Consider the following 23169-nt stretch of genomic DNA (forward strand, 5'->3'; position numbering starts at 1 on the left):
TCTCACACTGGGGAGCTGCATAGGGAAGAAAAATCCCCATAACATTTGGCTTTGAAAATATAAAGAACATTCCACCCTAAAACAACAGAATACTCATTCTTTTTGAGTATACATGGAACATTCTTCAGAATAGATCACATACTGGGTCAAAATCGGGGTTCAACTGATACCAAAAGATTGAGATTATCCCCTGCATAATCTCAGACCACAATGCTTTGAAACTGGAACTCAACCACAAGAAAAAGTTTGGAAGGAATTCAAACACTTGGAAGCTAAAGACCACCTTGCTTACGAATGTTTGGATCAACCTGAAAATCAAAGAAGAACTTAAATAATTCATGGAACCCAATGAAAATGAAGAACTTCGGTCCAAAACCTATGGGATACAGCAAAGGTGGTCCTAAGGGGGAAATATATAGCCATCCAAGCCTCCCTAAAAAAAAAAATTGAAAAATCCAGAATACACTAGCTCTCTTTACACCTTAAAGAACTGGAGAATCAACAACAAATTAAGCCAACCCCACTCAAAGAAGGGAAATAATCAGGATTAGAGCAGAGATCAATGAGATAGAAACTAGAGATACAGTAGAACACATCAGTGAAACTAAGAAGCTGGTTTTTTGAAAGAATCAGAAAGATCGATAAACCATTGGCCAAACTAATCCAAAAGAAAAGAGAGAGGACCCAAATCAATAAAATTATAAATGAAAAGGGAGAGATTATGACTAACACCAAGGAAATAGAAACAATCATCAGAAATTATTATCAGCACTTATATGGCAATAAGTTAAGCAACCTAGATGAAATAGATGCATTCCTGGAAACCTATAAACTTCCAAGACTGAATCAGGAAGAAACTGACAACCTGAATAGACCTATATCTAATAACGAGATTGCAGCAGTGCTCAAAAACCTCCCAAAAAACAAGAGCCCAGGACCTGATGGATTCCCTGGAGAATTCTACCAAACATTCAAAGAAGAAATAATACCTATTGTTCTGAAGCTGATTCGAAAAATAGAAACAGAAGGAAAACTTCCAGACTCTTTTTATGAAGCCAGTATTACCCAGATCCCCAAACCAGGTAAAGAACCCACCAAAAAGGAGAATTTCAGACCAATATCCCTGATGAATATGGATGTTAAGATTCTCAACAAGATCCTAGGTAATAGGATCCAACAGTATATTAAAAAGATTATCCACCATGACCGGGTGGGATTCATCCATGGGATGCAAGGGAGATTCAACATTCACAAATCAGTCAATATGATAGAATAAATCAGTGAGAGAAGAGAGAAGAACCACTTGGTTCTTTCACTGATGCAGAAAAAGCATTTGACAAGATACATCATCCATTCCTCATTAAAATGATTCAAAGTATAGGGATAGAGGGAACATTCCTCAACTTCATAAAACCTATCTATGAAAAACCCACAGCAAATATCATCCTCAGTGGGGAAAAGCTGACAGCCTTCCCTCTGAGAGTAGGAACATGACAAAGATGCCCACTCTCTCCAGTCTTGTTCAACATAGTACTAGAAGTCTGAGCAACAGCAATCAGACAACAAAAAGAAATAAAAAGTATTCAAATTGGCAATGAAGAAGTCAAATTTTCTCTCTTTGCAGATGACATGATACTTTATATGGAAAACTCAAAAGACTTCACCTCAAACTACTAGAACTCATACAGCAATTCAGTAATGTGGCAGTATACAAAATCAATGTACAAGTCCTCAGGGACTTCTACAGGAACAAAGGAGCTGGCAGGCACCATTTCCCTCCCCTACCCCCCAGCATAATCATATGTCCATCTGCTGCAATCAGTGCTTTCACTACTTAATGCGCTTACACTGCACTTTGCACTCTGCAGCCAGCTCTGCCTCAGTCCCAGTGCTACGGGTACTCTCCCCCAGAAGACCAGCACAAAACTTCTCAATACTGCATCTCCCAACCTCTTGCAGAGGACACATGCACCTTGTGAAAACTGCACTCCCTACACTTTGTGGAGCTGCTCCAGCAAGACAGTTTTCGGTCTCTGGGGCAGCTGTATGTCCCTTGTGGAAGAGGACCAGTGCCACCTTGTTTAAAGTGTGTCCTCCACCCACTACTTTCAAGAGACATAGCTGACTTTCCTAACACACAGAAACAGACACATGATAGGCAAAATGAAGAGAGAGAAATATGAACCAAATGAAAGAACAGGACAATATCACAGCAAAAGACCCAAGTAAAATGGAGATAAGTAATATGCCTGATAGAGAATTTAAAGTAATGATCATAAAGATACTCACTGGACTTGAGAAAAGAGTAGAGGACATCAGGAAGACCCTTAACAGAAAAGAACCAATCAGACCTGATGAATACAATAATTAAAATTAAAAATACACTTGACGGAATAAATAGCAGACTAGAGGGACCAGAGGAATGAATGAATAATGTGAAAGACAGAGTAATGGAAAGTAATCAAGCTGAGCAATTGGGAGAAAAAATGTGCAAAATGAGAACAGACTTAAAGAAGTCAGTGACTCCATCAAACATCATAGCATTTACATTATAGGGATCACAGAAGTAGAGAGGGAAAGAGGGGCAGAAAATTAATTTGAAGGAAATAATAGCTTAGAACTTCTCTAAACTGAAGAAAAAAAAAAGAGAAATCCAGATCCAGGAGGTACAGATCCCCCAACAAAATCAACCCAAGGAGGCCCATGCTAATACATAGTAATTAAAATGGCAAATATTAGTGACAAAGAAAAAAGCTTAAAAGGAGCAAGAGAAGACAGTTACATAGAACAGAGTCCCCATTAGGCTATCAGCTGATTTTTCAGCAGATACTTTGCAGGCTAGAGGGAAAGGCACTATATATTCAGAATGCTGAAAGGGGAAAAGCTACAGCCAAGAATACTCTGCCTAGCAAGGTTATCATTCAGAATAGAAAGAGAGATAAAGAGTTTCCAAGACAAACAGAAAATAAAGGATTTCATGACCACTAAACCACCCCTACAAGAAACATTAAATGGGACTCTGAGTATAAAGGAAAGACCATAAGTGAGAGTATGAAAAATAAAGAATGCAGTAAAAATAAGTAAGTCTGAAAAGTCTGTGATAATCAGTCAAGGTACTCACAAAATAAAAGGATGCAAAATATGACACCATATATCTAAAACTTGGGGTGGGAGGAAAGGAATAAAGAAGAGATTTAAACTTAAGTGACCATCAACTTTATATAGACTGCTACCTGAAGATATTATATACTACTAACCAAATGGTAATAACAAATCAGAAACCCAATAATAGATATGCAAAAAATAAAGAGAAAGGAATTCAAGTATATCACAAAAGAAAGCCAGCAAACCATGAAAGAGAACACGAGAAGAAAATATCAGAGAAAAAAACTACAAAAATAACCTCAAAACAAATAACAAAGTGGTAATAAATATATATCTCATAGAAATTACTTTGAATGTAAATAGACTAAATGCTGCAATCAAATGACATTAGGTGACAGAGTGGATAATAAAACAAGGCCCATCAATGTGTTGTCTATAAGAAGGAGACTCATTTTAGACCTCAAAATGTCTACAGATTGAAAGCAAGGGGATGGAGACATATTTGTCATGCAAATGGATGTCAAAAGAAAGCCAAGGTAGCAATACTTATATTGGACCCAGTAGACTTAATTTTTTAAAAGATTTCATTTATGTATTTGAAAAAGAGAGAGAAAGAGAAAAAGCAGGGCGAGTGGCAGAGGGAGAGGGAGAGGGAGAAGCAGTCTTCCTGCTGAGCAGGGAGCCCGATATGGGCTCAATCCCAGGACCATGACATGAGGGGAATCCAGATGCTTTACCGGCTGAGCCACCCAGCTGCCCTGACAAAGTAGACCTTAGAACAAAGACTGTTGCTGTACCTGGGTGGCTCAGTTGGTTAAGCATCCAACTCTTGATTTCAGCTCAGGTTTTGATCTCAGGGTCATGAATTCAAGCCCCTCGTTGACTCCACACTGAGCATGGATCCTACTTAAAAAACAAAACAAAAACAAAAACAAAGACTGTTACAAGAGACAAAGAAGGGCTATATAATAATAAAGGTGATAATTCAACAGAAGATATAACAAATCTAAGTATTTATGAGCCCAACATTAGAGCACCCAAATATATAAATAAATTAATAACAAACATAAAGGAACTAATTAATAGTGATGCAAAAATAGGAGACTTTAACACCCCTCATATCAATGGATCATCCAAAAGATCATCCAAACAGGAAATCAACAAAGAAACCATGGCTTTGAATGACACACTGGACCAGATGGACTTAACAGATCTATTCAGAACATTTCATCTTTAAACAGTAGAATACACATTCTCTTTGAGTACACATGGAACATTCTTCAGAATGGGTCACATATTAGGGCACAAAACAAGTCTCAACAAATTTCAAAAGATCTAAATCATACCATACATTTATTCTGACCACACACTGGGAATCTAGAAATCAACCATAAGAAATAATTTGGAAAGAGCACAAATACATGGAGGTTAAATAGCTTGCTAAAAAATGCATGTGTCAATGAGGGAGGTAATTAAAAAAATACATGGAAATAAATGAAAATGAAAGCACAATGGTCCAAAATCTTTGGAATGCAGGAAAAGCAGTTCTAAAAGGGAGGTTTGTAGCAATATAAGTCTACGTTAAGATGCAAGAAAAATATCAAGTAAACAACCTAAATGTATGTCTAAAAGAACTAGAAAAATGAGAACAGACAAAATCCCAAACCAGTGGAAGGAAGGATTAAGATTTATTATCACAAAGATTACAGTAGAAATAAGTGATACAGAAACTATAACAAAGCAAAACAAACAGTAGAAGAGATCAAAAAATCCAGGAGCTACTTCTTTGAAAAAATAACAAAATGGATAAAACTCTAGCCAAACTCATCAAAAAAAAAAAAAAAAGGAAGACTTATAAACAAAATAGCAAGAGAGGAGAAATAACAACCTTTACCACAGTAAACAAATAAGTGTAAGAGAATATTATGAAAAATTATATGGCAACAAATTGGAAAACCTAGAAGAAAAGGATAAATTCCTAGAAACCTGTAACTTCAGAAAATTGAATCAATATGAAACAGAAGTTTTGCACACACCAATTACCAAAAATAAAATAGAATCAGTAATTTAAAAAAAAAAAAACCTCTCAAAGTCTAGGATCAGATGGCTTCCAAAGTGAATTCTACCAATCATTTTAAAAAAGAGTCAATATCTATTCTTTTCAAACTTCTCCAAAAAATAGAAAACAAAGAAAAACTTCTAAATTTATTTTATGAGGTCAACCTCACATGGATACTAAAACCAGACAAAAACACCACAGAAGGGACGTCTGGGTGGCTCAGTGGGTTAAAGCCTCTGCCTTCAGCTCAGGTAATGATCCCAGCGTCCTGGGATTGAGCCCCACATTGGGCTCTCTGCTCAGTGGGGAGCCTGCTTCCCCCTCTCTCTCTGCCTGCCTCTCTGCTTATGATCTCTGGCTTTCAAATAAATAAATCGTTAAAAAAAAAACACACACACAAAAAGAGAACTATAAGCCAGTATCTCTGTTGAACATAGATGCAAAAATCTTCAACAAAATACTAATAAACCAAATCTAACAGTACATTAAAAAAAGAAATCATTCACCATATCAAGTGGGACTTATTCCTAGGATGCAAGGAGTGGTTCAGTATTTGGAAATCAATCAACATAATACAGCACATCAAAAAGATAAAGAATAAAAACCATATAATCATTTCAATAAATATAGAAAAAGCATTTGATAAAGTCCTGTATCCATTCATGATAAAAATATAATATAGACAATATATGAAAAATCCACAGCTAGTATCATTCTCAATGGGGACATACTGAGAGCACTTCCCCTAAGGTCAGGAACAAGATAAGGATGTCCACTTTTACCACTTTTATCCAACGTAGTACTGGAAGTCCTAGCCACAGCGATCAGATAACAAACAGAAATAAAAAGCATCTGGATCACTGAAAAACTTTCACTGTTGCAGATTACATGATATTATATATAGAAAACCCTAAAGACTCAAACAAAAAACTACTAGAACTGACAAATTCAGTAAAGTCACAGCATATGAAATCATTGTGAACAAAATCTGTTGCATTTCTATACACTAATAATGATGCAGCAAAAAAGAAAATAAGAAAGCAATCCCATTTACAGTTACAGCAAAAAGAATAAAATGCCTGGGAATAAACTTAACCAAAGAAGTTAAAGACCTGTTCTCTGAAAACTGTAACACATTGATGAAGGAAATTAGAGATGACACGAAGAAACAGAAAGACATTCCTTGCTCATGGATTGGAAGAACAAATATTATTAAAATGTCTATACTACCCAAAGCAATCTATGTATTTAATGCAATCCCTATGCAAATACCTACATGCAAATACCAACAGTATTTTTCACAGAACTAGAACAAGCAATCCTAAAATTCATATGGAACCATAAAAGACCCCAAATAGTAAAGGCAATCTTGAAAGAGAAAAAAACCAGAGGTATCATGATTCCAGAGTTCAAGTTATACAACAAAGCTGTAGTCATCAAAACAGTACAGTACTAACACAAAAACAGACACATAGATCAAAAGAATAGAATAGAAAATCCAGAAGTAAACCCACAATTATGTAGTTAATTAATCTTTGACAAAGCAGGAAAGAATATCAATGAGAAAAAGTGTATTCAATTAATGGTTCTGGGAAAGCTGGACAGCACCATTCAAAAGAATGAAACTGGACCACTTTATTATACTATACACAAAAATAAATTCAAAATGGATTTGAGACCTAAATGTGAGATCTGAAACCACAAAAATCCTAAAGAGAGCACAGGCAGTAATATGTCTAACATGGACCATAGCAACATTTTTCTATATATGTCTCCTGATGCAAAGGGTAATAAGAGCAAATAAATAAATAAATGAATGAATATTATTGGGACTACATCAAAATAAAAAGCTTCTGGGTAATGAAAGAAACAATAAATAAAACCAAAAGGCATCCTACTGCATGGAAGAAGGTATTTGCAAATGACTATCTGATAAATGATTCACCTCCAAAATATATAAAGATCTGATACAAATCAACACCCAAAAACTAAATAATCCAGTTATAAAATTAGCTGAAGTCATGAATAGACATATCTCTAAAGAAGACATACAGATGGCCAGCAGGCACATGAAAAGATGCTCAACATCATTAATCATCAGGGAAATGCAAATCAAAACCACAATGAGATACCACTTCACACTTGTCAGTATAGGTGAAAGTCAAAGACATAAGAGACAACAAGTGTTGGCAAGGATGTGGAGGAAAAGAAACCTTCATGCACTGTTGGTGGGAATACAAACTTGTGCAGCCACTAGGGAAAACAGTATGCAAGTTCCTCAAAAAGTTCAAAACAGTACCACTCTATGATATACCAATTGCACTATGAACATTTATGTCCAAAATATAAAAATACTAATTCAAAGGAATACAGGCACCACTATGTTTATTGCAGCATTATTTAAATAGCCAAAGCGTGGAAGCAGCCTAATTGTCCATTGTTACATTGATAAATGAATAGATAAAGAAGATGTGGTATGTATGTATGTATGTGTGTGTGTGTATATATATACACACACATATATACATATATAATGTTTAATATGTATATAATTATATATACATATATATGTATTATATATGTGTGTGTATACATATATATATAAAATGTTTCATTTTACATACATATATACACCATGAAACATTATTCAGCCACAAAAAGAGAACGAAATCTTGCCCTTTGCAATAACATGGGAGTATAATGCTAAATGAAATAAGTTGGTCAAAGACAAATACTGTATGATTTCAGTCATATGTGGAATTTAAGAAAAAAACAGATGAACAAAAGGAGAGAGGAAGAGAAACCAAGAAACTGACTCTTAATTATAGAGAACAAACTGATGGTTATCAGATTGGGGATGGATGGGAGGATGGGTGAAATAGGTGATTAAGAGTATAGTTATGAGGGGCGCCTGGGTGGCTCAGTGGGTTAAGCCGCTGCCTTCGGCTCAGGTCATGATCTCAGAGTCCTGGGATCGAGCCCTGCATCAGGCTCTCTGCTCAGCAGGGAGCCTGCTTCCTCCTCTCTCTCTGCCTGCTTGTGATCTCTCTCTGTCAAATTAAATAAATAAATAAATAAATAAATAAATAAATAAATAAAATCTTTAAAAAAAAGAAAGAGTATAGTTATGAGGAGCACTGAATAATGTATAGAATTATTGAGTCACTATAATATACACATAAAACTACTATAACACTATATGTTATCTATACTGGAATTAAAGTAAAAAACTAAAAAAAAGTGGAAACTAGTCCTCCAGCACACCAGTGGGGTAGGCTATTACTTAAACTTAGGAGCTGCACAAATGTCATTCTTATATCCTAATAGCAAAATTAAAGTCAAAGTTTGTACAATATATTTAACAAACTGTGGTTAACCCCTGGGGACAAAAAAGAGATGAGTTTGGTCCAGTCTTATTTTTAAAAAAATTAGAACAAAATAAAAATATATAGAGAAGTTTCACATCCAACTACAGCTTTGTCTATTCCTTTGCTCCCTCTCCTCATAGAGCACTGTTTCTTATGTATCCTTTTATTTTTTTTAATGCAAATTTCAACAAATGCAATTATATCATCTTATTTACCACATTTCTTATGCAAAATAATATATTTCCATACTTTTTCAGGCCTGAAATATCATGCAGTGTTATGTATAACATTTTTAATGTATCACCAAATAGGAAAAAAATACTGGCAATTAAAATGTGACATGGCATTGATTATACAGTACATCACAATGCCAGAAATATTAAGGTGAGAATAAATTCATATCTTAGAATAAAGAAATATGGTATGTATCCTCTGCTGTCCATCACTCTTGTCATTTAAGAACATAACCTGAATATCTTTGCATTGCAGGCCTTCTTTATTACTTTTTTTACAGGTACATAATATTTCATAGCATGTTGTAGTCTGGTTTTATTTAACTCGTATAAATGGACACTTGGTATTTTTTCCTGTCTTTGAATCTTTGTGCATAGGTCATTTTTTATGCAGTGCGGGTAAAACTACAGTATACATTCCAAATGAGATTACTGACTTACTGGTAATTACATTTCTAATTTGTATAGCTTTTACCAGAAAGTATAGTTTTAGCTCTGTATTTTCCAGCCAACTGAATGAAGAATATGTAGTCATATTGGATTTTTGCCAATTGAGAAGTGAGAAATGTATTTCAGAATGGTTCTAATCTGTACTTCTTGAATAAGGTCGAGAATATGTTCTCTTGTTTAAGGACCATTTGTTTTTCTTTTACTGCAAACTGTTCATGTTCTTTGCCCTGTTTCTATTAGATTGTTCATTTTTTATTATTTCTAGAAATTCTTTGTAGTTTGCCTTTTCTCTCTGATATGGGCTAGAGTTTCTTTTCTCAGCTTGGTATTGATTCTTTACCTATCTTAAAAAAATATGAAGATGTTATCGCTTCTCTGCCTTTTGGCTAAGATCAAGTGTAGTATCTGTTCTTATCAGTTTAATATCCGATACGTCCTCTATCCGAGGACAATATATTAAATGGATTTTTGGAGCAGGGAGATGGAATAGGAACTTGCTCCGTCCACTCCACTCATCGACCTGGTATTGCAGTACTTCCAGGAACGGTACACCCCCCTCGGGGGTTAAAATGCATGGTTTCCAATAACAGAGTTTGCTTTTAGATGCAGTAGTTTTCAACTTTTTTCTTTTTCGTTTTGGTGTACTTCTTAACGTCTATTATGATTTCTGTTGCTCATACCACCAACTTCTTGAGATTCTGTATCCCCGCATTCTTGGTATATTGTGGGGCAACGTTCATTCTTGGTTTAGCAAAGTTTTTGGCAAGCCGCCTTGGGGGAGGTTGTGCTGGGTTTGTCGAAATAGAGTCTCCTGTTTCTTTATTCCCAGATTAATTAAACATGGAGGCAGTTTTTTTTGGTCTTTTACTAGTGATTGGTGGAAGAACAAACTAAAAAAAAAAAAAATGAAGATGTTATTCATATTTAATGTCAAATTGTTCAACTTCTCTTTTTGACTTCCAGAATTTTGACTTCCAGAATAGTCATAGATTATAAAGGACTTTTCCATGTTTTCTTCTAGAAATGCTATGGCTTTTTTTTTTTTTTTAACATTTTGTTTAGGCTTGTACTTTGGTACCCTCCCCCCCATGACCCATATAGTCACACCCTTGTGTAAGCCCTTTCTATACTGACTCTAGACTGGGGCTCTCTGACTGCTTTGACTAATCAGTTTTTTTTTCTTTTTTTTTTTAATTTATTTTTTATTTTCAGCATAACAGTATTCATTATTTTTGCACCACACCCAGTGCTCCTAATCAGTTTTGTTTGGAGTGGTGCTTTGTCAATTTGACACCTAGTCCTTAATTAAGTGGGCAGTTCTTTTATCTTGGAAGCTTACCAATTAAACACTTCTTGGTGCCCAACCACCATGTAAGAAGGCTGCCCCAGCTGAGTGGCCCATTTCAAAGAGAATCAGCTCCAGCAGACAGTAGCTTCAACTGAGGTCCCAGTCAGGTCTCCAGAAGAGAAAGGTTGTCCAGGTGCTGGACCTTTCATCCCACATGGGTTCTCAGTTGAGCCTCCAGGTGACTGTGGTCATCCCAGCAAAACAACTGACACCGAGCGGGCAGAACTTTCCACTTAACATAAAGAATTGTGAGAGATAATGCCTTGTTGCTTTGGGCCAATAAATTGTTTCACCTCAAATCTTAATGGCTTAACATAACAAAAATCATCATTGCTTATAATTTATGCAGGGCTCAGGAGAGAAGGAGACATGATAGGGACTTAGCAAATCTCTCTCCCACATGGCATCAAGGGAGGCAGTTACAAGGTAGGCTGGAGAATCTTCTTGAAAGAAGTCTTAATGACAGACTGGCCCTTGGTTAAGGACTCAGTGCAGGCTGTTGGCTCTGGGCTTCAGTTTTGTTCCAGATGACCGAGGTAGCTGAGTTTTGAGAGGGAGGAAGTGGCAGCTGCAGTTTCTCTTGAAGGCTAAGTCTATTACTTCCATATAATACTATCACCTCCACTGTATTATGTGGGCAAAAGCAGTCATAGGAGTATCTCAGATTCAAGGGTATTAAGAAATAGATTGTCACACCTCTTTATGGGAGAAGTGATAAAGAATTTTTGAACATCTTTAATTCATCACATATTTAAATATTTGATACAACTTAATCTTCCCCTGATGGCTATCAGGTTATCCATCACCATTTATTGACAGATTATTCTCTATTTCAGTATTTTGAGATATTCTCATTAACACATTCTAAATTCTTATAATTTCTGTGTTGCTTTATAGGTCTCTCTGTTCATGCACCACTAATAAATATTATATATTATAAAATATTTTCTCGCTGGTACATTGGCTACCTCTCATTCTTTTGTTTTCATAATTTTATTGGGTATTCTTACAAACTTATTTTTTTAAATTTTTTATTTTTTATAAACATATATTTTTATCCCCAGGGGTACAGGTCTGCGAATCACCAGGTCCACACACTTCACAGCACTCACCAAGGCACATACCCTCCCCAATGTCCATAATCCCACCCCCTTCTCCCTACAAACTTATTTTTATAAATAAATGTTATAATTGGTTTGTCATATTTTGGAGGAAAAAGAGACTATTGGTATAAATACTGAGATTAAATTAAAATTATAAATTAATTTAGGTAGAACTGTAACCTTTCAGTTTTTCAGTCTTCCTAACCAAGAATATAATATGTCTTACCATCTACTTTTGTGTCTTTAAGTAATATTTTAAAGATTTTTTCAAATAGGTTTTGTATATCTTCCTTTAAGTTTATAGACACATGTATACAAGACATGCACACATAGAAAGATTTACTTATATTTACTAATTGAACATGCTGTATGCTGCACTGAATTCTTTTATTGCTTGTAATAATATTTCAGTTCATACTTAAGGGTCTTCCAGGTATACAGTTACATTAACTAAAAAGTTATTTCCTCTTTTTCTAATATTTATACTTCAGATTTATTTCTTTTGTCTAATTATACTGGCTAATATCTTCAATACAGTGTTACTAATGGTAGAGGTGGTGGTGGACATCCTTGTCTTATTTCTAACTTTGGTGGAAATGTCTTCAGTGATTTCCCATTAAGTAAAATGCTTTGGGGCTTTTAGATCAATTGATTAATTTATCTATCCATGAAATCATATTAAATAATATTTTCATTGAATTGAATGCTTTTCCTAAGAATTTATGTTGAATTTGTATCAAATACCTTTTTATTTTCTGTGGAAATACATTATTTTCTTCTTAAATCAAGCAATATATTATATAGTAATAACATATTTTCTAATATTTAACCATTCCTATAATTTTGTAATAAATACTCATGATGATGATCAATTATTATTTGAATGTGTTGCTGTAATCTATTTGCTTATTTAATTTAGAAATTTGCATCAATATCTAAAGTGATATTGATCTATAGTGTTCTTTTTGTGTGTGTAATCTTTTTTAGTCTTTAGTATTTATATGCTACACAATTCACAAGTAAGATTTGGAAGTATTCCTTCTAGTTCTCTGACCTTAAACCATCTAAATATCATTGGAATTTCTGTACCAAATGGTTTGGTAGGATTCTTTTGAAAATGATTGGATTGTGCTTTGGAGGGGCTAACTGACTATTTCTTAACTACATCAGTATAGACTTTTTAATCTGTGAGAATTATCTATATTATCTATATTATTAAAATGATTTGGGGTGCCTGGGTAGCTCAGTGGGTTAAAGCCTCTGCCTTCGGCTCGGGTCATGATCCTAGGGATCCTAGGGTCTTGGGATCAAGCCCCGCATCAGCCTCTTTGCTCAGCGGGGAGCCTGCTTCCTCCTCTCTCTCTGCCCGCCCCTCTGCCTGCTTGTGATCTCTGTCTGTCAAATAAATAAATAAAATCTTAAAAAAAAAAAGATTTCATAAGATGATAAATACATGTAAACTCAAAAAGGGTTTGTTCTTTTACCAAAGTGAAGTTAAGCTAGAGCTAAATAACAGGAATATAAATAGGAATTTCTATATATTTAGAAATTAAGGAGTCTGTTCTATGTAACCTATGAGTCCTAGATAACATTATAATAGAAATTAGAGAATATTTTGGATGAAATGATAAATCAGATGCAAATATTAAACTTTTATGACAGGCAGCAACACAATGCTTACCAAGAAAGTGGTAGTTTTAAATCCTTATATCAGAATAGATAAAAGGCTGAAATCAGTGATATAAGGATCCATATCAAAAGTTAGGAAAAGAAAAAATTAAATCCAAGTAAAATGGATGGAATGAAATAAAAAAATAATGGATGGCATGGAATAATAAAGACAAAAGTAGGAATTAATGAGATAGAAAATTAAATATAATAAGATCAATGAATCCCTAAGTTGATTGTTTGAAAAAAATTAATCAAATTGATAAACCTCAAGGAAGACTAATCTAGGAGTCTTCAGGGTCTTTAGACATATTCTCTCTACCAGAAATGCTGGCTTTACTCTGTTTTTTTTTTTTTTCTTTTTTCATCTCTCAATGCTTACTCTTTTTTCAGATCATAGTCCAAATGTCACTTTCTTTTTTTTTTTTTTAAGATTTTATTTATTTGACAGAGAGAGAGAAATCACAAGTAGGCAGAGAGGCAGACACAGAGAGAGAGAGAGGGGAGGAAGCAGGCCCCCTGCAGAGCAGAGAGCCGGATGTGGGGCTCAATCCCAGGAGCCCGGGATCATGACCCGAGCCGAAGGCAGAGGCTCTAACCCACTGAGCCAGCCAGGCGCCCCCAAATGTCACTTTCTTAATGAAGATTTACCTCACCCTCCCAGATGAATTTAGTGTCCTGTTGAATTTGTTCTTTTAGTAAATTGGGTTTCCTTTTATGTAAGCTGGGAAGTCATTAGATTTTATGCAGGAATTACACTAGATGATTTATACTTTTAAAAGATTGCTCTGTACTCCCCCAAGTGATCTATAGACTCAACACAATCCATAGCATTATCCCAGCTGAATTGCAGAAAAAATTGGCAAGCTGATCTTAAAATTCACATGAAAATGCAAAGGACCCCAAAGAGCCAAAGTAGTCTTGAAAGAACAAGTTTGAGGATATACACTGGCTGATTTCAACATTTACTGCTAAGCTATAGTAATCAAAGTAGTGTGGTAGTGTCATAATGATATAGACCTATATAGATCAGTGAAATAAAACTAAGAGTTGAGAAATAAACTCTTACATTTATGGTCAGTTTGTTTTTGACAAAGGTGCCAAGTAAATTCAGTTGTGGAAATGTCTTTTCAAAAAGTTGGGCTGGGACAGCTGGACATCTAGATGTAAGAACATAAATTTGGGTCCTTACAAGACAAAAATCTAAAAATGCATCTTATATATTAATGTAAGGGCTAAAACTATAAAACTCTTTGAAGAAACATAAGAATGTATCTTAATTACCTTGGGTTAGGCAATGATTTTTTAGATATATCACCAAAAGCTCAAGCAATAAAAGAAAAAATACGTTGGACTCCATCAAAATGAAAAAAATTTGCACTTCAAAAGACACAATCAAGAAAGTGAAAAGGCAACCCACAGAATGAAAGAAAATTTGTAAATCACTTATTTCATAAGAATCTAGTGTTCAGAATATATAAAGAACCTTTGCAACTTAATAATAAGACAAATAACTCAATTTAGAAGTGGGCAAATTATTTGACTATACACTTCTCCTAAGAACACATGTGAATGATCATTGAGCACTTTTTTTTTTTAAGATTATTTATTTATTTATTTGAGAGAGAGAGAGCATGAGAGGGGAGAAGGTCAGAGGGAGAAGCAGACTCCCCATGGAGCTGGGAGCTTGATGTGGGACTCGATCCCAGGACTCTGGGATCATGACCTGAGCTGAAGGCAGTTGCTTAACCAACTGAGCCACCCAGGCGCCCCAGATCATTGAGCACTTTAAAAGATGCTCAACATCAGTGTCACTAGGGAAATGCAAGTCAAAAACTACAATGAGACTGGGAGCAGGGCATGGAACTTATTGCTGAATGGGTATTGGACCTCTGTTGGGGTGTTGAGACATACTGGAAATAGATAGTAATAAATATCATAAACATTCTGAATATAATTAATACCATTAAATTGTATGCTTAAATTAGTTAAGATGGCAAGTTTTGGTGTATATATATCTTTTCACAATGAACAAATAATAAACATACATACAATGAGATACCATTTCATATCCATTGGGATGGTACAATAAAAAAGATAAGTGCTGACGAGAATGTGGAGAAAGTGGAGGTCTCATGCATTGCTGAAGGGAATTTAAAGTTGGTAGAGCTATTTTTCTCAAAATATTAATCATAGAGTCACTGCATGACCCTGCAATTCCATTTCTAGGTATTTGCCCAAGGGAAATGAAAAAGATTGTCCACACAAGAATGTGTGTGTAGTGTTTATAGTAGCATTATTCATAATAGTCAAAAAGTGGAAATGATCTAATTATCCATCTATGGTTAAGGAATAAACAAAATCTAAATGAATGAAGGCAAACACAACGTACCAATATTGTATGATTATGTTTACGTGAAATGTGCAGAAAAGGTAAATATATAGAGACAACCTGATACTGGATGTGGGAATGAAGACTGACAGCAAATAGGCAAGAGATTGCATTTGGCATGATGGATATGTTCATTAGATGATGTGATGATGGTTGCATAACTTTTTAGATATATTAAAACTCACTGGATTCTACATTATGGTGAATTTTATGGCCTGCATATTCTATTGCAATAAAATTGTTAAAATAAAAGAAAACTAGATAGCTCTGACTGCTGTGTGGATAGTGGAAATAGGGAGACAACTTTATAGAGGCTAGGATAGTAGTCCACAAAGAGAAGATAGTGATTTGAACGGTTTTTGTCTTCAATACCTGGGTATATAGTGGCACAACCTGAGATGATAAGAACTAGGACAAGTTAGGCAGCAATCAAGAACACTAATTGGTCTTGTTAGGTTTAAGATGCTTATTAGATATTCAAGGGGACAGGTCACTTGGGCAGCTGGACATAAAATCAGTTGGATATCCAAGTCTGGATTTCCTGAGAGGTCTAGATTGAATATATAAGTTTGCAAAAACTGTTGCCCTAAGAATGATACTTAAGACCTAAGACTGGATGAATGTTAAATGTTGCGTGCCAGGAATTGTTTAAGGTAGAGGTCACAATGTCTTTGGGGACCTCACAATTCAGTGAGTAAGTATACTCAAAGAAGTGGGTATATGCAAACTGTGCTAAATTTCACCACGAGGTGGAGGATAGGTAGTTAGAAGTAGGCCTGATCAAATAAGAACCATTTGAGCTATCAAGAGTACACATTTATTTAATGGAGAAATTGATTAGGATGTTATTCATTGTCAATATGGGTGGAGAAAACACCATGGGAAAATACTGGAAGATATAAAAGATACCCATTGTTTTCAAAATACTGAATAATCCAGTGTGGATGTGTAAGTTAAAAGATGAAGAAAAAAAAAAAGCTTTATTTGTGTCCGATTATAGGAGAAGTTATGACAGGCAAGGAAAAAAAATGGAAACAGTAATTGGGTAAATCATATAAAGGAGAATATTCTTTGAAAAATGGTTACCTCAATTATTCCTTACAAAATCATGATGCCATCTCTCCTACTTTTGATAAGAAGCTATAGCCTCCATATATGAATATAACATCCACATATACGTAAAGTATGAGTATACCATGCTTTTACATTTTTCCAAAAAAAAGCTTATAGTTGCCAATATTATTCCATTAAAATATTTTTTTCAAATTTACATTGTCTATTTTTATGAACTAACATCAAGAGACTGTATTCAGTATATCATTAACTATTAAGAATATTTCAGTACAAATCTACCTTCTCAATCTTTTATATTTTTTCTGTAACATATTTTGAACATTTAGCTGAAACTCCTTGCTAAATGCATTATATCATTTTCCTCTATTTCAGTTACACTTAGGTTCAATGTTCTTTGGACACCAAGTGTTTTTTAGTTGATTTTTTTATGAAGATTTTCCGTAGCCCCAGAAACTCTCTGAACAATATGCATATCAAAGCCAGTTGAAGTTTCTCAACCCTGTTCTTCACAAATAATTTTTCTACTCATAGCAGGATGCTAAAGCAAAAATTTCCATCTCTCTTTTCCTTGCATATTCATTTTGGACATAGCCTATTTTCTTTGTAAAGACTTAGAGGCATCTCTTAACTAAATAAAATTACTAAGTAAGCAGATGTAAATCATTTTGAAATGGCTATAACTTGTGGAAACTTAAGGTAATATTTCAAAACCGTATATAGCACTATAGGTCTGATGCTTAACTTTAAAGATAATAATTCAGTGTAACTCATAGATACCATGTAAAAATAGAGTTATAGTAAATATTGATGCTTTTTTCTTGAACCTGTGAAATTCATTGTTTTAATGGAAAATGTTTAAATACTCTATCTCAAGAATTTATAAGTTATACTATTTTAAAACATTATATTTTGGAGATTTAGGCAGAGTGTATAATATGTATTCATTTTTTTCCACTTAATGTTGAGTTTTAGAAAATGTATATTGTTAATGGGCCGTGCACTTTCAAGTCATTTTGTTTACCAAGCTAGAACTAAGATCTGAGCAATGATGTATGTCATAAAACCTTTAAAACCAGAATGCATTGCATTAAAGAATGCTCATATTCTTTTGCAGTGAAGTATAGTATAAGAATTTTGCCCTAAGTAGGATTAAATTCAGATGCAAACTCTGTGTACATTGTTGCATTTATTATTATAAATAATAATATGAATGTTTAATGTTGACATTTGGAATGTTTTCCAACATACTTCATAATGTGTTTTACTCTCTTTTCATTGTTAATCACATAGCCATATTCAGTTCCTCTTAGTGTTTTTCAAGTGTTAAAAACCTTTTTACTTTTTGCAGTTAATGAAATCTCATTGCCACAACTATATTTTTATAAACATCCTAGGTGTAGAATTCAGGTAGACTTTACACAACTGTAAGTGATTTCCTTACATGTCTAGTACTTATCATGTACAGACTTTTTGCAGAATTAGACCACTAATATTTAGTGCTAAGGAGTTATGACTCTCTCATTCCTGCTGATAGTACAGTGAACAGTAGTGGTCATGGGAAATGACAAAATAATAAAAAAGTACATATCTCTATGAGTTGTAATGGTGGATACTGGGAAAAAATGAATAATTTAAGATAAAATTAGGCCATGATTATAATATAAAAATAAAATATATTTTAAAATTATCAACCTGCTTATGATCTATAAGGCATAAGCTAAAACCTTCTAATAATGTCAAGGAATTATGTGCAATGATTATTAGTTGTATGAAGCTGGAGGAGTATTTAAACAATCTATTTAAAATCAATTACTCATTTATTAATAATCTTGGACAGTCCTTACCATCTTTCAGAAGGGCTACCTTGGCCAGTATGGAGATTATCATATTTATTCACAGTCTTTTATCATTGTACCCTTGCTTTGTCATTGGATTCTCATTTGCTTAATGAAGAAAACACTTTGAATTGTCATAGGGACCATATTTCAGTATTTGGTCCTTTGACAGTAATTGTATAAGAGCTCCAGACATCACACAGCTGGTCTTAAATTTTATTTTATAAAGAGTACTTTCAAATGCTTTCAGAAAGACAAATGAAATTTCCTTCTCCCTTATTATTTGGGTATTTGGGATAAGATATTTCCTGGGCCCAGTTAATCTATACACACTTGTGGCTATCTTTTTGACAATATTTTTTGACAAAGATTTAACAGTTCTTGTTAATTTTGATTTTAACTTTGAGCGACATTGTTTTAAATTTAAATTAGCTTATGTAACACATAATTTCTGCTCCCCCTCAAAGTCTTTTGAATCAAAAGTATCAGAGGGGCTATTGATGAGAGATGAGCCTGTTAACCTTCCAGTAGCAAGGTCAAGAGTCCACGGTCAGTAGTAGTCTTCGCCGACACTCCTTTTGGCAACAGGCCATTTCCTTTGCTGCTTTTATCATTTTCTGTGTGAAGCTAGATTATAGCTGACATGGCTCAGCGTTGGTTCTCAGTAAAATTGCCCTAATGTAGCAGCTTACTCTGTGCTGTGAAAGTCCCAGTGTAGAATATACTGTAGCAAAATAAATGAATTCATTGTTGTGCTAGTTAAATTCAAAGTATTGACTCTAGCAGCCTGGAGAATAAATCTGAATTGTAAAGAGTCTGATTGTTAAATGAATACAATCATTTACTGCCATAGGCCACAAAAATTAAAAAGGTCTAAGTGCTTCTTTTAGACAGAGATGCAGAGACTAATTTTACATGAATGCATATCCTAACAAGATTAGGAGGCTTATTCTGGCACATGAATTGTACTTTTGTTCATCGCGTGCAACACGCTTGCATCTTCAGTTTCACCCTGTTTTTATCATGATCTTAAGTTCTTTGCTTTAGCACTTTGCTTTCTTTGTGTGTTTTAACCTTTAGTTGTTTCATTATTGTTTCCTTCAGTAGATATTTAGTATTTTCTTTGTGCTTTCCATTATTTATGTTATAAATTCATTGCTTATCTAGTCACTAAGCAAATATAAAAAGAGAAAGGGGCAGCAGAGTGGGGAAGGAGAAAATGAGTATTTGTAAACAATAAAAAAATCGACTGCAGTACATTTCCTACACATACAAACTTCCCTTTTTTTTTTATATACGCAGTTCACTCACTGCCTAGCTACCTCCTCCAGGAAGAAACTCAAAATTCCCATCTAATTGTTCAATAACCTTGAAATAAAAATGCAAGTTATCTAGCTCCCTCTCCTTCCACATTCAATATTCAGTAGTGAAATGGGACAGGAGAACCGTAATAAGCACCTCCACTGGAAAGGGTAGAAGGACGCAGCAGTCCCTGAACACCGCGTTTCTAAACTGTCGCTGATCAAGCGTTTTACCTTCTCACTCCCTATGACTAGGATATCTTTGCTTAGGTTTTCTGGGAGCAGTTCCCAGAAACTGCTTCTGGCTCTGACCTGTGGGAAATCCTTCTGTTTTCATTATTTTGCTTGGTCATATCTACAGATGACCATGCAGAATCTACCTTCTTGAGAGTCTGAGTGTTGACTCTGAAACTATGAAGGATTTGAAGTTACTAAACTTGGCACAAATATACATATACACATGTATGTGCATGTTTATGATGTTTATGCCACACACACACACATACACACACAGAGATGAGTAAAAGGAATGCCATGTCACTGAATTTCTGACCTCTCTATTCTTTCTTTCATCTCTTCCTGAAAGCAAGACAATTTTCTAATTTTCTATTTTTGAAAGTTTTTCCTTTTCATTAAAAAGTGATACATTGTTAAAGTAAAATTTGAAAGTAACACAAAACAAATCATAATAACCACATCATCTTACCACAACCTAATATGTCATTAGGATCATTGTATATGTGGAAATTTATATTATTTTTAAAATCAACATCATATAATAAACATTACCAATATATCTATTTTAATGATAATTTTCACAATTATATCTAAAATTTACATGGAAACAAAATTTGTGTTGGCACTTTTAAAAATCATTCTGAGGTTATTGTTAAATGGGTAATTTTGTCCTACAAAAGAAATCTTTTTTGGGTACCTGTGTGGCACACCAGTTAAACATCTGACTCTGGGTTTCAGCTCAGGTTATGATCTCAAGGTTGGGAGACCCCCATAATGGGTTCCTTGCTCAATGTGGAGTCTGCTTGAGATTGTCTCACCCTCTCCCTCTTCCGATCCCACTCATGCTCTCCCTTTCTCAAACAAACAAATCTTTAAAAAAAAAAAAAGAAATATTTTGCTCATACTTATTATTTTATCTTGCTTTGTAGTTAAGATTTAATTGATTGTCTTACCTATTCTTCATATAGTATGTGATTATTTTGTTTAAAAAATATATATACTTTCCATGTTGCTGCAAATGGCAAGATTCATTCTTCTTTAGGGCTGAGTAATATCCCATAGTAAAAATATAACATATATTCTTTATACATTTATGAATTGTTAGATCCTTAGGTTACTTCCTTTTCTTGGCTCCTATAAATAATGAGGCAGTAAATGTAAAGGTGCATAGACCTTTTTGAGATAGTGGGTTTTTTTCCCCCTTTAGAAAAACTTCTTTTCAGGTTCTTTGCCCATTTTTTAATTGGATTGTTGGTGTTAACTTGGTTCTTTAAATATTTTAAATATTGACCCCCTTATCAGATATATCATTTGCGTATGTCTTCTCCCATTTACTCCCATTTACTCTCTTAGGTCTTACATGGATGGACCTGGAGAGTATTATGCTAAGTGAAATAAGTCAGAAAGAAAAAGACAAGTGCTGTGTGATTTCACATATACAGGGAATCTGAAACAAAACAAAATAAGTAAATCAAAATCCCAGACTCTCAAATATATTGAACAGACTGGTGGTTGCCGGAGGCGAAGGTGAGTGGGGGAGAGAATAGGTAAAGAACATGAAGAAGATTAAGAGGTACAAACTTCCAATTATAAATAAGTCATGGAGATGAAAGCTATAGCATAAGGAATATAGTCAATAATATTATAACATTGTATGGTGATAGATGGTGACTCCCCTTAACTGTGGTTAACACTAATTAAGGTATGGAACCATTGTATGTCAATTATATTTCAGTAATGATCTAAAAAAAATGTCAGCAGCCAAATATCACACATAAAATATGAAGTTCTTATAAAGTATTTATAAATAGTTCAAATCAAGGGAATTAATTGCCCTGCTTTTGCATAAAATAAAGTACATTTAACTGCTAAAATATCTATATAGAGAGTATAAATAGATTAATAATAGATTAAATTATATGTATAATTTATATATAATTTGACTATATATAAATATATAGTTATAGAATAAATAAATTTATTAATAAATAAATACATTTATTTATAAAGTTATATAAATAAACTACATATGAAACTCTTATAATTAAATTATATATAATTTAATCTATTTAAATAACCCAGGAGAGATGAGTTTTCATACCTTGCTATGAAACAAACTCTATAAAACGTATAATTTAGTCAATAAGATTCCAGATATCTTTGTTTTTAATCTATTTAAATCAGCTGTAACATCATTCATATTTACTTTTACTGGTTCAGAAGGAATAAAACTGTAGTTTTACATAACTATGAATGATTTATAATTCTTTCTTGAAGAGGAAGAATCACATAGCCCATCCTTGATATCTAAAAGTAATAAATGCTTCACGATCCTAAATACTGTTATATATATATATCATATATGAATCATATATTATAAATAAAATATTACCTAATATTTCTTTTTTTATTATTTATTTATTTATTTATTTATTTATTTATTTATTTTTTATTTCCAGCATAACAGTATTCATTATTTTTGCACCACACCCCGTGCTCCATGCAATCCGTGCCCTCTATAATACCCACCACCTGGTACCCCAACCTCCCACCCCCCGTCCCTTCAAAACCCTCAGATTGTTTTTCAGAGTCCATAGTCTCTCATGGTTCACCTCCCCTTCCAATTTCCCCCAACTCCCTTCTCTACTCTAAGTCCCCATGTCCTCCATGCTATTTGTTATGCTCCACAAATAAGCGAAACCATATGATAATTGACTCTCTCTGGTAGATTATACCTAATATTTCTTATCCCCCCTTAAATGTTACATATTTTATAATTGGTATATTTTTGTTATATACATTTTAAGCTACAGTTTACCTGATTTTAGGGACTTTTTTTCCCCCTCTGGGGAAATTTCGTCTTTGCTTCAATAAACTTGCTTAAGGACTCTGAAGATTTGAGTTAGATAAAGAGTTTTGTGTAGTGTGAATCCAGATGGACCTTAATTTGCATTTCCTCACCAGGGACTCTAGAATAAGAAAGCCACTTCAGTAAC

At 34.0% G+C, this 23169-nt stretch overlaps 1 protein-coding gene and 1 non-coding gene across 2 annotated transcripts in view; both read left to right on the forward strand.

Annotated features, from left to right (window-relative positions):
- The window catches only part of ATRNL1 (attractin like 1), a 796208-nt gene that overhangs the window by 414505 nt on the left and 358534 nt on the right, over window positions 1–23169 (forward strand). The window lies entirely within an intron of this gene.
- Window positions 9582–9772, forward strand: LOC116573821. The gene has a single exon (XR_004279026.1). It is a non-coding gene; the product is annotated as a U2 spliceosomal RNA (small nuclear RNA).

Source organism: Mustela erminea, chromosome 14 (assembly GCF_009829155.1).
Source record: "Mustela erminea isolate mMusErm1 chromosome 14, mMusErm1.Pri, whole genome shotgun sequence".
Lineage (NCBI taxonomy): Eukaryota > Metazoa > Chordata > Mammalia > Carnivora > Mustelidae > Mustela > Mustela erminea.